This window comes from Lactuca sativa, chromosome 5 (assembly GCF_002870075.4).
Source record: "Lactuca sativa cultivar Salinas chromosome 5, Lsat_Salinas_v11, whole genome shotgun sequence".
Classification (NCBI taxonomy): domain Eukaryota; kingdom Viridiplantae; phylum Streptophyta; class Magnoliopsida; order Asterales; family Asteraceae; genus Lactuca; species Lactuca sativa.
In genome coordinates, this window is record NC_056627.2 from 41,322,772 (window position 1) to 41,338,069 (window position 15,298).

Here is a 15,298-nt window from a genome sequence, read left to right on the forward strand (position 1 = left end):
TTTTGGGTTGTGTCAGAAGTAGCAAGAGTGACTTTTGATACTGAACCACTACTAGAAAAACAGCCTTTTACGACGCTCATTGCGCGTCGTAAAAGGCTCAGACGACGCGCAAATGCGTGTCAAGGAAGGCCCTGTCATAAAGAGAGACGACGCGCATTTACGACGCTCATTTACGACGCACAATTACGACGCGCGTTTACGACACGCAATGCGTATCAAGGAAGGCCCTGTCATAAAGGAAGACGACACGCATTCGCGTGTCGTAACCTTACGACGCGCGTGTTAATGACACGCAATACGTATCAAGAAAGCCCCTGTCAAGAAAGGCCATGTCATAAATGAAGATGACACACATTTTTGCGTATCATAATTTTAAATGTTTAAAAAAATATTTTTTTTATAGATTTACTTATTTTCAAACTAAATTTGTATTTAATGTTTCATAATAGAAAATAAAAGTATCATATACAAAAAATAGAATCCATTGCATAAATTTAATGTCATACAAATAATCGTTCCATGGAAAGATGAAACAAATCAATAGAAGTTGTAACAAAAATTTACAAACAAATTAGTTACAAAAAATACAATCCATTGCCCCTTTGCTTTTTCAAGATCAACCTGCAAGTAGCTAACTAATCTGTACAAATTCACCCTTGTTTCTAATCATTTTCTTAAATACTTTACAAACATAGTTCATCCATAGTACCTGAACTATAGTTGCAGCCTTGTTTCTTCTTCTTCTGAACTCATCTCTTGCAACCATTTCTCTAAGCCGGGTCTGAATAGATACAACAGCTTGATAAAAAACATACTTTATTTGCTCATTGGTTCCACAAGAATAAGAAAAAATAAACAAGGCCTAAGCAACAACAGATTAGGGTTAAAAAAAAAGTAAACCATTTCACTCACTTAGCAAGCTAGCCTCACAATCTGGCTACAAAAAGTAAAAAAAAAAGGTATTGGAAGTTATACATATACTAGTTAGTTACATCTAAAATCAAACAAAAGAATACAATACCATTATTCATCTCATCTGTGGTTGTTGAGAGAATTGAGATCAATCAGTCAGCATCCTCTGCTCGACTGCCCAATTTCACTATGTCTTCAACAAGAATATTCCCCTCTGTCATACAATGCACATACCTAAACAAGTCAAGTTGTCGGGTATAAAGACAAAGTTATTAGGGTGTGGTGTGGATTTTGAAGGAATTGGAATTTGAGCTTTGTTTGGTTGCCAAATGGATGGAACTTTAATGGAGCGTGTTCTTGCCCTAGTTGTTACTCATACTGGTCAAGGGTATTATGTTTGTCCAGATATTGACCTTCAATGGAGTTTTGCCTCCCAAATTCTAACATTTCCTTTTCTGTGGAAGATTTTTCCTCACCTAAAGGAGGTAATTCAGGTGTAAAAACATTTCATCAATTCATCTGTCTATTTTATTTGGCTTCCACATATTGAAATCTGTCATTGTTTCTATGTCTAGACTTATGTTTCACAGGGGCTATGTCAGTATTATCTTCATAAAATGGCAACATGTAGTCAAAATTATGAAAAAATATTACCTGTTGACATATCAGCTGAGTTGCCCTTCATGTTCTTACAATATAGTACCAATATTCATGTTGCTTAATTTAATTACATGTTCGTAAAAATTATTCCATCAACTCTTTCAAGGAAAAATCCTCTCTAGTACTAGTAAGCAACCTCATCAACATGTCCATTGTATTATTATATTCAGGCATAGATATAGATATAGACGACCTTGCAGATAATGAGCGTTTGTATTAACTGTTAGGATAAATCAAAAAATAAGATACAGGGGTATTTTCGGAATTTTTTTATTTAGTAGTTTTTCTTCTAGTTTTTGTGTATGAGAATCTTGAATTTCTATACTTCATAAAAATACCTGCAAATGATACAGAAAGAAAAGGTAACCAAACAGAGTTTTTGTCATCTGATGTATACGACTTCTTGCAACAACTTCATCCATCCATGCACCACCTCTTTTCTCAGCTGGGCGAGAGTATCGGTCAAAGCAAAAATAGGAAATGGGTTTGCCTGATAAATCCTTGATACGATAAAATCTGACATCAACATTCCAAACCTACACATTTAGAAGAAAAAAATACATAAGAAAGAAACGAAATCCCAAAAAAGAAAAAAAAATACATCATCACCACCTAATTTTCGTGTAATTTCTATTAGGCATCCAGCCTGACACTATGGTCGGTCCAAGCAAATCTGAGGCTTGGGGCAAACACAAAAAGAGGCCCTTAAATTTAATACTAGCATTAGCATATGGATTTACTGAGCATGCACAGAATCATAGTAATACTCTTTCACATGATAAAACTCCAGAAAATATGTAGCCATATACATGTAAAACCCTTTCAAAACACATATTCACTTTTATTGATAAGCTGATTAAGATGTATCTATGTATATGACCAGTAACTTTTGAAATTAGCAAGAATACATAAATAAAAGCAAAAAGGTAAGGAAACCACATCAATGTAAATTACATCTTATTTTAGTTGCTATAGTACCTAAAATTTTCTAGTCTTAAAAGGCAAAAAAACAAATAAAAGTAGACACCCTTGTTGGTGTAAAATTCATAACAGTATATATATATATATATTAAAAGGAAGCGGTTTTAATCACTTACAGCCTTCTGCAAGGATTCATTTGTGACTCTTGGGGAGGACTTCCTTGAAACCTGGACAGCAGCATTGGCTGAGAAGAATGCTTCGTTTTTGTGACCAGCTAGAGAACCAACAAGATCATTAGCCCAGATGTTCCTTCCATCAACAACTCCAGCAAAAAGGTATTTCCCTGATGGGAAGCTGCTCTTGATCAAGTGAAGAGCCTTTTCACCATGGATAAAATCAAAAGTGAAACCAGAAACTCCAGGCAATGAAGTTAGGGTTTTGAAAGCTTCAGCTGGAATATCAGCAAAGTAATTGGCAACAATAACATTATGACCAGAGCAGGCTGATTCTAGCTCAGAGTAGGCCTTGGTGAAACCTTTCAATTGGTACCCCTCAAGATCCTTCACAAGGGTATCCACGTCAACTTGGATCCATGTAGCACCTGCTTCTTTTAACTCAACAATCACTTCCATGCAGGGGTAATTCTTGTTGTAATGAAACTGGGATTCTACTTTATTGTAAAGAACATGAAAATGATTAGGAAAAAAAGCATACTTGTAGATTGGAAGGATTTTATCAAGAAGAGACAGAAGATCAAAGGTTTTCTCGACACCCTTTGCAAGTTTTGACAGCAGTAAGTAGCTGACTGGGCCTACAAAGACCGCGACAGTTTCAACTCTAAGCTGCATTACAAACAACCAACCAACATATTAACAAAAAAAGATTACTAAATCCTGTTTAAAAGAATCCGGAAAGAGCATATAAAGAACACATACAGCCTTAGATATGATGGTTGAAACACATGGAATCCAATGAAAAATTCAAGTGTAGGACCCAACAAAAAGTATGTGTTTTTACAGTATGCTTAATTATCTATCATGTTGTAGACATGAGTTCCCTTGTCAATACCTGCAAGCTGTCATATTTTTTGTTTATCTGTTACCAATGTAATTTTTTTTCCTCCTCTTTGTTAGAATTCTTTTGACTGATTCCATTCTTTCCAAAAACATCAGGTTGTACAAGATTATATGTATACGGTTTGGTAGTAATGAGATAAAACAAACATATGACAAAGTTGTCGTCAAGATTTGAAAATGAATATTTTAAATATGCATACCCAAGTTGTCAACAACATGCTTTGAATATACTTGAAGTGCATTATCAATGCCTCGGAACAGGCTGTTCATTTCTCCAGATCTCATAGGAATCTTTAGAGCAAAAAATTGGTCAACAGTCTGAAAGAAGATAAAAACAAAGGTATGTTATTAATGTATTGTAGTGAATGGAAATGGATGCTTAAGAGTAGATATAATAAAGAGCAAAGAAATAAGAACCTCTTCTATAATGTGACAGACTTCAACAATCGAACTCCCATGTCGTTGCTGCATCGAAACGGGTTCCCATTTCTGAAATATTAAAATAAAAAACATAATTAACCAAGAAAAAAAAGCAGAAAATCATTAGTGGCAAGCAAACCAATTCAATTAGTTACCTTCTGTTGAATAGCTCGCTCATGTTCAATGCCATTGCCCTAACTACAGTTTTATGATGAATGTAGTACTAAAAATCAGAAATCGGCATACTAATTTCATAAATTGAACCCAGAATCGCGTTTTGAAACTACTGGATTGCAGAATTAAACTCGTCCAGGTACCGATTTGGAACTATCTTGACTCCGTACCGATTTACGATCTGGGAATTGTTTGGAACGCTTTCGTACCCCGATTGGGTATGAATCGATTTGGTACGGGGTTCGTGGCCATTTGAGCGAATTTGAAACTATGGGAAAAACCCTAACTAACCTCAAATTAATCGGTTTTTACTGAAAAAAAGGCAGAAATCGAGAGAGTTGGAGTTTACCTGTAGAGGCGCTTGGTATGGTACCGCCGATCCACCGTCTTCTTCTACCACCAGTGTTAGTAACCGGAACGTCGAGAAAGCATCGATACAGTAGAACAGTAGCCGATGGGGAAGAAAACTAATGAATTGATGAAGGAGGTGTAATAGGTATTTGATATAAGAGACGGTGAGGGCAACATAATTTTTGATGGGAACTATGTGTGGTCGCGAAGGGGCTGAAATCAATCAGACACAAGAACACCACCACATCTTCCCCTTCATTGCTCTTTTTTTCAGGGTCCAAGTAGACCATTCTCACTGGCGACGATGGAGGCGAGAATAGTGGTGGTCTGAAGATCCGATGACGGTGTGTTTGTGGAGTCAAGGGATAAGAAGGTGGGGGTTTAAAAAATTGATCCATAATTTTAGTGTGAGGGTCAATTTGGAAGAAATCTTAAACCCTTAACCTTAAACATGATGTGAAGCAATTGATCCATAATTTGAGGCTAGCAGAGGAAATGAGAGGTGGAGACGAGGGAGAAGAAGGTGGGGGTTTAAAAAATTTGGGGATTTCATTTTCCCTCCGAGACGCGCGTTTCTTAAAAAAAATATAAAGCGACATTCACAGACGACGCACAAGCGTCTTCCGTGTTTTTAATATTTTTACATGAGACACTAATTTAAGGGCACTCAGTAATGCGCGACCTAAATCCTTAAAATTATTGAAGAGATGACACTTTTTTAATGTCGCTCTCTAATGCGTAACATAAATCAAAGAGCGTCGTGTTTTGCACGTCGTAAAAGGTTGTTTTTCTTGTAGTGAACTTTTCCTTTTGTTTGTTTTCATGAAAGAAGATTTTTTTGAAATGTAATTTGTGAGAACAAATTTTTCTGGACTCCTGGATTTAGGAATTCTTACATGTTTTCTATTTTTTGAAAAACTTTGTCTGCTTTTGTTTTGAAATCTGATTTCCTCTTTGAAAGCTCTTTTTGCCCAAAATTTTGGTGAACCGCAGTCATTGTTATTCAACTGCGGTTTCCTGGAACCCTTTGGATTATTTTGAAAACGTGGGCTAGAATCATTAGAACTTGAAGATTCTGGAATTTGAGAGCATTGGCCTACCTCGAAATTTTCTATAGGCAATTCGTGAAAAATCGATTGAAGAGTTGTAGTTCCTTGAACTAAAGAGTTGCAGTCAATGTTTTTTAACTGCGGTAATGATGACTTGACTATTGCAGAGTAGGTTTTAGATGAGACTGCGGTGGGACATTTCTGGGACAGTTGATTATAGTCTGAGGACAAGGATGGAAAGTCCTCTGAGACTTCGGGACCTTCAACAACAATTTCTTCATCAACTTCGGATGAAGTTTGAGAATTTGAGTGAGTTGTGCCACTGATGGAAATTTGATCACGTATGTGACTAGAATCCTCAGGCACAATTTCCTCAATGACATAATTATTGCTCAAATTGTGTAATCTACTGAAGTGAGTTTTAATATCTTCGGGAAAAGTCTTGTCATTGACAGGGAAATGAAATTCTCTATCAGGAGGGACATACACTCTTTCTTTGTTGAACCGGGGTGAGGAATCCATTGTGGTAGGATATCCATTTGACCAACCCCAATTATATGTATTGTCTACGGTTCCATTGTTTACCAAATTTTCAATAGCCTCACTTTCATTAAACAGTTTTTCAATTAAAAGATTCAAGCGTACAATTTCTTTCTAAGCTAAATCTTTTTGATTCAAGGCTATTTCTAATTGAGTTTCACTTAACATTCTAGCATCTTTCTCTAACTCTAGATCTCTTTCTAGCATTGCCATCTTAAGTCTCTTGTTATCCAGTCTTCCTCTCACGTGGAACATCTCTTGGGACGCTATGTTCTTCTCATCTAAGGCTTTGTTATAGTCTGAAAGGACGGCAGCACAAGTGTCATTAAGATCATCTATTTAGGGTTGACAATCATGCATGCTATAATTTAAAGTTTGGATCATGAGTTTTACCTGTTTAACGATGCTTAGAGTCCCATCTTTCGCCATGTAGCAGTAGTTTTTGTTCAACATTGCTGACCCATCATCATCCGCAGTGGCCAACATGCAGATTTTCCCTTTTCTTGTAACACTGTTGATGGTCTGTTCTTCATCTCATGATGACCAAACTTGATGGTCTCGTTTAACTTGAGCCACATATGCCCTTGCCTTTTCTTTTTCTTCTAACTCTTGAGCCATTCTGAGATAGAGTGCTCTGTCCTTGACTACGTTGGCCTTACAGTCTTTTGCGAAGTGATATTCTTTGTTGCACTTGTGACAAATTACAACATCAGTCTTGTCTTCTGATTGAGTACCGGAGTCTTTGTTCTAAGGAGACTGTGGTACCTCCTTGGGTTGATTGTTCTGAGAGACTTTAGGATACCAAGAGTTGTTGTTCTGAGGACCGAAGTCACGGTTGAATGGTGGTTTGTTGAATTGTTGATTCTTGCGAAAAGAGGAAGGTGGTATGCGGTTGAACTGTTGGCTAACTAGAGCAATAGCCTTCTGAAAATCTTCTTCATCATCATACTCAGAATTTGCTTCGTGTGACTACGGTGGGGTGTCATACGATAAAGAGTAAGGTGACTGCGGTGGAGCTTGTGCTATGAGAGCAAGCGGTCCTCTGAAGTTAGCACAGTCTTTGAGTACAGTGGATTCTTGTGCTTGAAGTTCTCCATAGAGTTTGTAGAGTGATAAAGAGTGAATCTTTCTGTCACCTTGGACTATAATTTTGGCCATAGTCCAATGTCTTCCTAGACCATTAAGGAACTGGAGATTGGTTTCATGGTTGCTGCGGATGGTACCAACATTTGATAACTTTGTGACTATTAGGTTGAATCTTTTGAAAGAGTCTTCCAAACTTTCACCAGCATGAGCTTTGAAGTTGTTGAAGTCGTTGAGTGCAGTTGTGAGCTTCTTATCTTGTGCTTGTTCTGAGCCTTCGTACAAGTTTTTGAGTACATCCCAGATCTCTTTTGCTGACTTGCAATTTATGATAATATCAAAGTTGTCAGGAGCAACACCACATGAAATTTCATAAAAAGCAACAACATCATTTTCCATTTTATCGAGATCATCTTTGGTAGGACGGCTCATAGTTGGTTGACCTTCTCCTAGTCTGGTTGCAGCACCGTCAGTTTGGATTGGTGTGAGGACTGGAACATGTGCTCCTTCTTCCACGGATCTCCATACATCTCTACCCAATCTTCTTAAGTACCTCTCCATTCTTTGTGACCAGTGATGATATTCATTTCTACTAGTATTGGGGCTCGGTTAGAACCACCAACACTATTGGAGACATTCAGAGATAATGATTGTGCCATTTTTTTTTTGTTTTTTTGTTTTTTTTTTTGAGAAATGAGCTTTAGTGGTATAGAAAGCTTAATGAGAAAATCATAGGTTCGATATCCAAAAAGCAACCACTTTGGCTCTGATACCAATTGTTGAGAGAAAAACTTGGAGACACACTTGAACAAACGTTAGAACAAGTAAGTTGCGGAATAGTTAATCTCTAAGGATCTAAAAGCTCAACAATAATAAAGTTAGATAGTTAGATAGTTAGTTGCGGAAAGTAAAGAAAGATAAATGACAAAAGTTATATCAAGAATACACTTAAACTGATTCATAACAAGGAATGCAATCACTCCAAGTTAGTAAGCGAGATCAAGTTTAGTGATTAAGTCAAGAAGACTTGCTCCAAAGAGAGGTTATGTTCTAGTAGCAGTTTGAGTGTGAAGAGTAATAAGATAGATAACTGATGAAGATAAGAAAGATGATTGAATGAGAAAGCTTGTGTATTGAGAAGTTAAGAGTTTTCACACTCAGATATATCACAAGTACATAATACATAACAAAGAGTCTCTATTTATAGAGTTTAGAAAAGAACAACTCTATGAGCAGCCGTGCAAGGCATGCTGGACAATAGAGTGAATTACATAGTAAAAGAAATAACTAAGACTGCGGATATGAAAGACTTGAATACTCCGGATGCTGATATGGTTGCTGATGGAGAATGGTTGCGGTCACAGTTGTAGAGATTGACTCCGGTGCTGAATTGGCTGCAAGTACTGAACCGTTGCGTTAGTTAAGTTCAAGAGGGTAACTTTTATGTTTCAACAATATTTACAAATCTAAATAAAGAAAATAAACATAACTTTTTTATTTACACAAATCAAAATAAAATAAAAAGTTACGAAAACCATAAATAACCAAATTAAAAAAAATGCAAAAACACCAAAAAATATGAAAAGTGTAAAATGTATTAATATATTAAAGTATTTTACAACTTTGGGGTTTGAGTTTTTTTTTTTTTTTTTTTTTTTTTTGTTTTTCTATTTTTCATTATTTGAATCAAAATAAATAAAAACAATAGAAGAATAATAAATAACTAAGTATATATATAAAAAAACAACAAAAGGTGAAATAATGATAACGATAAATGCAAACATAAAGTTGCTAACGATATTAACTATAAATATCAAAGTAAAAATAAATAAAAAAAATAAATAAACCGTAACAACAAAAAATTAAAAAAAAACATTAACGTTTCATTTCATAAGTAAGAAAAAAAAAAGATTTCGATATGGTTTATCGAACTTAAGTTTATTTACTTGAATCAAAATAAATAAAAACATTAAAAAAATCATAAATAACTAAAACTATATAATAAAAATAGAAAATAAAATGTCAAAAAAATAAAAAAAAAATTATCAAGTTGTTGAAATATATATATATATATATATATATATATATATATATATATATATATATATATATATATATAATTTATATATATACGGAATTTATATTTTTAATTTACATATACATAAAATTTCAAATTTATAAAATTACACGAATGGTCCTAGGTTTGTAGTGTATTGCAATATTGGTACAAGGACAAAATAGTCTTTTCCATTAAAATCTAACAGCTGAAAAGTTAGATTTAACGGTAGGAGGACCTTTCATGTAATTTTACAAACCACAAGGACCAATCACGTAAATTTTTGCTAGAAAGTCCTCAAAGTGCGATATTCTGTAAACTACACGGACCAATTGTAAAATTTTGTCTTTTTTTTCTAACCATTCAAGCTTCTTGGTTGTAGTTTGTTGCATTGAAGTTCCTTCCGTATATTGTCGTTTGTTTGTTTGTGTAACAACGTGGATTTTCAAAATAATTTTTCATTTTTAAAACATTCATTCAATCATAAATAATGTCAAACAAATTGTATCAAATGTTATTTTCACAAAAACATCTCCTCATAATCTCTACAAAACTCCAAATCATGTGTGTACGAATCATGTCAGCGCCTTCCCGCGCTCATCGCTAGTACCTGAAACACATAACACAACAACTGTAAGCATAAATGCTTAGTGAGTTCCCCAAAATACCACATACAGCACATACGCCACTCAAGGCTATAATACGACCCTCTGGTCGATGTGTCTCAGCGGGACTCTCCAGTCCCGTAGCTCGTTGGACCTTTAGGTCCGGTCATAGCTCGTTGGACCCTCCGGTCCGGTCTATATCATCATACAACATACAAATATCACATAGCACATAAGCTCATACATAACACATAGGACCCTTTGGTCATCGCATAGTACCACTCTAGGTAACGTATATGAGCTCAAAAACAAAACTGAAAAAGGTCTGAGAATAATACCTCAATGCAATCTCTATGAGCTCAAAACCACCAAAATCGCACCTCCTTCTGCCTCCTCTTGCCTTGAACACTTACTTCTTGCAAAAACACCCACCAAAGTTCAATATTGGCCTCTCCTTCCTCACAAACGCTCTAGATCTCTTTAGGGTTTCTCTCTGGGGTTGGTGGCCGCAAATGACGGCCATAAGGCCCTCTAAATAGGTCTCAAACCCTGGAAATTAGGGTTTCATTAAACAGCATGGACTCGCCGAGTTCACTCATGAACTCGCCGAGTCCAGCTGTGAGCTCGCATACGAATCCGCGACCCTACTCGGCGAGTCTAGACACCAACTCGCCGAGTTTCCCCCACAAAAACCAAAATAAAGGAACAAAATATCATACCTGGGAATCCGAGTGTTACAATTCTCCCCCACTAGAATCAGACTTCGCCCTCGAAATCTCACTCTACAAATAACTCCGGATGTTGCTCCTGCATTTCACGCTCTGGTTCCCAAGTCAATTCTGACCCTTTCCGATGCTGCCACTGGACCTGCACCAGTGACACTTCCTTGTTCCTCAAAACCTTGATCTTCCGATCCCTGATCGCCACCGGTCTCTCGGCATAATTCAGGCTCGCATCCACGTGAATATCTTCCAATGACACCACTGCCAACTCGTCGGCTATACACTTTCGCAACTGTGACACGTGGAAAGTGTCATGAATCTGACCTAACTCTGCTGGCAACTACAAACGATAGGCTACCCTGCCTACCCTCGAGATCACCCTAAAAGGACCAATATATCGGGGCCCGAACTTGCCCCTCTTCCTGAATCAGATCACTCCTTTCCAAGGAGAGACCTTCAGGAGCACAAAGTCGCCGATCTGAAACTCGAGCTCGGACCGACGTCTGTCCGCATAACTCTTTTGACGACTCTGAGTGGTCAACAACCTCTGCCTGACCTGTTGGTTCTGCTCTATCGTCTGAAGCACAATCTCAGTGTTGCCCATCACACGCTTCCCTACTTCTCCCCAGCAAATAGGGGTTTGACACCTCCTTCCATACAACAGCTCAAAGGGCGGCATGCCAATGCTCGAATGATGGATGTTGTTATCAGAAAACTCCGCCAAGGGCAAATACGTTTCCCAACTCCCGCCGAAATCCAACAAACATGCCCGAAGCATGTCCTCGAGCGTCTGAATCGTCCGCTCACTCTGCCCGTCAGTCTATGGGTGGTATGCGGTACTAAAATGTAGTTTCGTACCCAATTCCTCATGAAGCTTCTTCCAAAATCTGGAAGTGAAACGTACATCTCGATCTGAGACAATCGAGATCAGCACTCTATGCCGCGATACCACCTCTCTCACGTACATCTCTGCCAACTTCTCCGCGGAAGAGCTCTCACTGATGGCCAAGAAGTGAGCACTCTTCGTCAACCTGTCCACAATCACCCAAATTGCATCGACACCCCTCGCGGTTCTTGGCAATTTGGTGATGAAATCCATGGTAATCTGTTCCCTTTTCCATTCGGGAATCCCTAATGGCTGCAGCTTACCATGTGGACGCTGGTGCTCGGCCTTCACCCTGCGACAGGTCAAGCACCTCTCTACAAACCATGCGACATCCCTCTTCATACAGGGCCACCAATAATCCTTTTTCAGGTCCAAAAACATCTTAGTGGCCCCGGGATGGATCGAGAATTTTGATCGATGAACCTCTTCCATCAAAATGGTACGTGTTCCATCCACAGACGGTACCCATATCCGACCCTGAAATGTCATAAGCTCCCGGCTATCGGTAACAAATTCCGATACCAACCCGACAACTCGCTCCCTCTTCTGGCTCTCCGGTTTCACAGCCTCAGTCTGGGTCCCACGAATAGCTTCCAACACCGGGGTCATCACTGTCAATTTCAAACAAACATCTCGAATCGGGGCGTCCTCCGCCCTACGGCTCAATGCATCGGCTACCACATTAGCCTTGCCCGGGTGGTACAGGACCTCACAATCAGAATCCTTGACCACGTCCAACCACCACCTCTGGCGAAGATTCAGGTTGGGCTGATCCATAAAATACTTCAAGCTCTTGTGGTCCGTGTATATCGTACACCGAACCCCATACAGATAATGTCGCCAGATCTTAAGAGCGAACACTACCGCTCCCAACTCCAAATCATGAGTGGGGTATCTCGACTCATGAGGCTTAAGTTGCCTCGATGCATATGCAATCACATGCCTCCTCTGCATAAGCACCGCACCCAATCCGGATATTGATGCATCACAATATACCACAATATCTTACATCCCTTCCGGAAGGGCTAACACTGGGGCCTCACATAATTTCTGGCGAAGAGTCTCGAACGAGGTCTGCTGCTCCAAACCCCAAGAAAACGCAACACCCTTCCGGGTCAACTTGGTGAGTGGCACACCGATCTTGGAGAAATCCTTTATAAATCTCCGATAATAGCTAGCCAAACCCAGAAAACTCCTGATCTCGGTGGGTGACCTCGGCACCTCCCATCTCATGACCGCCTCAATCTTGGCCGGATCGACCAATATCCCATCCTGGTTAATGAGGTGTCCTAGAAACTGAACCTCTCGTAGCCAGAACTCACATTTAGAGAACTTGGCATAAAGCCTCTCCGATCTCAGAACTTCGAGGATCTCCCTCAAATGCTCCTCATGCTGCTCTCTGGATCTCGAATACACCAAAATGTCGTCGATGAACACGATCACTGAGCGATCCAACATCGGTCTGCACACCCTGTTCATGAGATCCATGAATACCGCCGGTGCGTTGGTGAGTCCGAAAGGCATCATCACGAACTCGTAATGCCCATAACGAGTCCGGAATGCTGTCTTTTGGACTTCCTCCTCCCGTACCCTCACCTGATGATACCCAGACCTCAAATCGATCTTGGAGAACTAAGATGCTCCCTGCAACTGATCAAACAAATCATCGATCCTTGGCAATGGGTAACGGTTCTTGACCGTTAGCTTATTCATCTCACGATAATCAATGCACATCCGGAGCGAGCCATCCTTCTTCTTGACAAAAAGGATAGGCGCCCCCCATGGCGAACTGCTCGGCGTGATAAACCCCTTCCCCAGCAGCTCCTGAAGCTGCGAGGATAACTCCTGCATCTCCGGAGGCGCAAGGCGATACAACGCCTTAGTGACAGGCGCAGCTCCTGGAACCAACTCAATACCGAACTCTACCTGCCTCTCCGGAGGCACACCCGACAATTGCTCTAGAAACACATCCGGAAACTCGCACACTATCGGAACCTCATCAACTGACTTCGGTCACTCTGAAACAACCCTTGCATCCCTCACATATGCCACAAATCCTCTATAGCCCTGCTGTAGACTCTGTCTTGCTCTGGCGGCCGAACAAAATGTTGACCCCGCACGTGTACCCTTGTCGTGCACTGTAAGAACTCCCCCACTAGGGTCTCGAATTGTCACCAACTGACGCTCGCAGCCTATCACAGCTCCATATCGGCTCAACCAATCCATACCCACTATAACACAAACGTCCCCTATCGCGATCGGAACCAGATCTATAGGGAACTCCACACCGAAGATCTCAAGGACACATCCTTGAATCACATCCGAAGCATACACTACTCGCTCATCAGCTATGGAAACTCGCAGAGGCCGATCCAGCGCCTCTCGACGGACACTAATATGCTGACTAAAAGCTATGGAAACAAAAGACCGACTCGCACCCGAGTCAAATAGTACCAACGCAGGCACATAACTCACAAGAAAAGTACCTACGCATATCATCATATAAGCATAAAAACTCAACTCAAATAAAAAATGATAAGAGAATACATACCAGCCACCACATCGGGAGCCGCGCGGAACTCCTCCACGGTCAACTGAAATGCCCTCCCATGAGCCTTCGGGGCCTCGACCTTCACCAGCCGAACCTCGGTAGTCCTAGCAGCAGGCACATATCCCTGTGCTGATCCCTGAAGAAGCTGCGGGCACTCAGCCTTCTGATGGCCGGTCTGGTTGCAATGAAAGAAAACTGAGAATCCCTTGGGGAAATCCCTCACGATATGCCCCTCCCTCCCACACTTGTAGCATACCCCAGCCCTGCACGACCCCTCGTGACTCTTACCGCAATTCCACAAGTGCGGCCCTTCGCGCCTCCATATCTCGAATCAGCGGGTCTAGCCCGCTTGGCTGCCGGCTGAGACTGACCGGCCACCGATCCGTCCTCTGAGACTCGGCCTCCTACCTGGCCTGAGTCTCCAACTTGATCTCCCTCTTCCGAGCATTTTCCTGGAGCTCAACAAATGTTCGGTAAGTTGAGTTCGCCACGAACTCCCAAATATCTCTCCTCATCACACTCAGATAACGACTCATACGAGCCTGCTCAGATGACACCTGCTCAGGGCAAAACGTCACCCTCTCATGAAATTTCCTGGTGATGACTGCTACAGAACCAATACCCTTCTTGAGGGTCAAGAACTCCTAAATCAACCGTTCCCTCTCCACCGGGGGAACATACTCCTCTCTGAACATAGCAGTGAACCTCTCCCAGGTCACCTCGGAAATCTCAACCAAAGTGAAGTTCGCTGTCACGAACTTCCACCAATCCTTCGCTCCCAGGCGGAGCTGGTTCAAGGCGAACCGAACCCTCAAGTGCTCTAGACAAGAGCACATATAGAAACATCCCTTGATGTTAGAGATCCATCTCATAGCGGCAATCGGGTCATGCGTCCCGTCGAACTCTGGTGGTTTCGTATTGCTGAACTCCTGGAACAACAACGAGTCACCTCCCTGAGGTCTGGCAGTAGCAACAGCAGTAGTAGCTGCAGCTGCAGCATCCTCAGTCAATGCTGTGTACCGCTCATCAAAAGTCTCAATCAACGTGGTCTTGATGTCCCCATACATCTTGGGAATCTCAGCCGGAATGGCAGCAGCAACCTCCTCATGAATCAATCGACAGATCTCCTCATCGCTGACACCACTGCTCTCAGGTGTGTGTCGAGTCCCAACCATGATGCTTCTAAAATACAACAAAAATTATCAAAGACTCGATCGAGCATACACATACTAGATGATGCAACCCTACTTGTCCTTCGTTGTCCAAAAGATTCTTACTTGGAATGCCCACTG